This window comes from Arachis duranensis, chromosome 3 (assembly GCF_000817695.3).
Source record: "Arachis duranensis cultivar V14167 chromosome 3, aradu.V14167.gnm2.J7QH, whole genome shotgun sequence".
In the NCBI taxonomy this organism is placed as follows: Eukaryota; Viridiplantae; Streptophyta; class Magnoliopsida; order Fabales; family Fabaceae; genus Arachis; species Arachis duranensis.
The window spans coordinates 68,377,838-68,380,436 of record NC_029774.3 but is presented as its reverse complement, the minus strand read 5'-3'; positions in this window follow the sequence as shown (position 1 = coordinate 68,380,436).

The window sequence follows — 2,599 nt, the reverse complement described above, 5'->3', positions numbered from 1 at the left end:
TGGTCTGAATGTTCTTTAGTTAAGAACTTCCCTTGATTCCAAAGTGGCTTTGGAGTGTTCTCTTTCTTGCCTCTTGGGGTGGGTTGTTTTCCCTTAGGAGCCATGATCTTAATGATTATGTTTTTGTGATCACGGACAAACACACCAAACTTAGAGATTTGCTTGTCCTCAAGCAAAAGAGAAGAAAGAAGAGGGATAGGAGGAGAGCAAGTGTGGCATGGTGATGATGAGAGGGGCGCCGAATTCAATATATAGGGAGGGGGTGGGAAATTTTCGAAAATAAGAAAAAGATAAGAGTGAAGATATGATTTGTAAAAGATAGATATGATAAGAAAAAGATATGGTTTAAAAAGAGAAAGATCTGAATAATAATTAAAAGATAGATCTGAATTTTTAATTTTGAAAAAGATTTTTTTTAAAAAAAATAATTGAGTTTTGAAAACAAACTTTAAAGAGTTGAATTGGATTGGAAAACAATTTGTCTTTATGGATTAAGATATATTTAAAATTTTTGAAACGTGGATTTTAGAAATCAGGATTTTTTAGAAAACTAATTTGATATGAGGGATGACAATTTGAAATATATTTATGCAAGAAATCATGAATTGAAACATAAAAATTTAGAAAAATTATAAAAAAAATGAATTTTTTTACCTCCTCCCACCATCCTGGCGTTAAACGCCCAAACGGTGCATGTTTTGGGTGTTTAACGCCCAAATGTTGCTTCTCCTGGGCGTTCAACGCCCAGCTGATGCTTCTTTCCGGCGTTGAACGCCAGGAAGGCCTTTGTCACTGGGCGTTTTTCTGAACGCCCAGGATGCTAACAATCTGGCGTTAAACGCCCAGAAGGTGCTTCTTTCTGGCGTTTAACGCCCAGAAGATGCTCCTCTCTGGCGTTTAACGCCCAGATGGCTACCCTTACTGGCGTTGAACGCCCAGTGGGTGCTTCTTTTGGGCGTTCAACGCCCAAAACGTTTCTTACTGGCTTTTTGATGCCAGTAAGCTTTCCAAATTTCCCTGTAACTCTGTGACTTCAGTTAATTGCTATTTCACCTTTTGAAGATACTCTGGCATCTACCTGTAAAACTTAATCAATTAGAAAAAAACAAATAAAATTAAATTTTGTGAATGGCTGGGTTGCCTCCCAGCAAGCGCTTCTTTAATGTCATTAGCTGGACTATTACTGAGCTTTTAATCAAGTCTCAGTTTTGAGCATTCTTGCTCAAAATTGCCTTCAAGATAATGTTTAACTCTCTATCCATTAACAATGAACTTTTTGTTAGAGTCATTATCCTGAAGCTCTACGTATCCATATGGTGATACACTTGTAATTACATATGGACCTCTCCACCGGGATTTTAATTTCCCGGGGAATAATTTGAGCCTAGAATTAAATAGCAGAACTTTCTGCCCCGGCTCAAAGACTCTGGATGACAATTTCTTATCATGCCATCTTTTTGCTTTCTCCTTGTAAATTTTTGCATTCTCGAAAGCATTGAGTCTAAATTCCTCTAGCTCATTTAACTGGAGCAATCGTTTTTCTCCAGCTAACTTGGCATCAAGGTTTAGGAATCTGGTTGCACAGTAGGCCTTGTGTTCCAGTTCCACTGGCAAGTGACATGCTTTTCCATACACAAGCTGGTATGGAGAGGTCCCTATAGGGGTCTTGAATTCTATTCTGTATGCCCACAGAGCATCATCCAAGCTTCTTGCCCAATCCCTTCTACGGTTAATTACAGTCCGTTCCGGTATTCTTTTGAGTTCTCTATTTGAGACTTCAGCTTGCCCATTAGTTTGTGGGTGATATGGAGTAGCTACCCTGTGGCTAACTCCATAACGTACCAGAGCAGAGTAAAGTTGTTTATTGCAGAAATGAGTGCTCCCATCACTGATTAACACTCTAGGGACACCAAATCTGCTGAAGATATGTTTCTGGAGGAATTTTAACACTGTTTTAGTGTCATTAGTGGGTGTTGCAATAGCCTCCACCCATTTGGATACATAATCCACTGCCACCAGAATATAAGTGTTTGAGTATGATGGTGGGAAAGGTCCCATGAAGTCAATGCCCTATACATCAAACAACTCAATCTCCAAGATCCATTATTGAGGTATGGCATAACTGTGAGGTAGATTGCCAGATCTTTGGCAACTGTCACAATTAAGCACGAACGCTCGGGAATCTTTATAGAGAGTAGGCCAGTAGAAGCCACTTTGGAGGACTCTTGTGGCTGTTCGCTCACTTCCAAAATGTCCTCCATACTGTGATCCATGGCAATGCCAAAGGATCTTTTGCGCTTCTTCCTTAGGCACACATCTATGGATTACTCCGTCTGCACATCTCTTAAAGAGATATGGCTCATCCCAAAGATAATACTTTGCATCTGTGATCAATTTCTTTGATTGCAGCCTACTGTACTCTTTGGGTATGAATCTCACTGCCTTGTAGTTTGCAATGTCTGCAAACCATGGCACTTCCTGGATGGCAAACAGTTGCTCATCTGGAAAGGTTTCAGAGATCTCAGTGAGAGGGAGGGACGCCCCTTCCACTGGTTCTATTCAGGACAGGTGATCTGCTACTTGATTCTCTGTCCCTTTT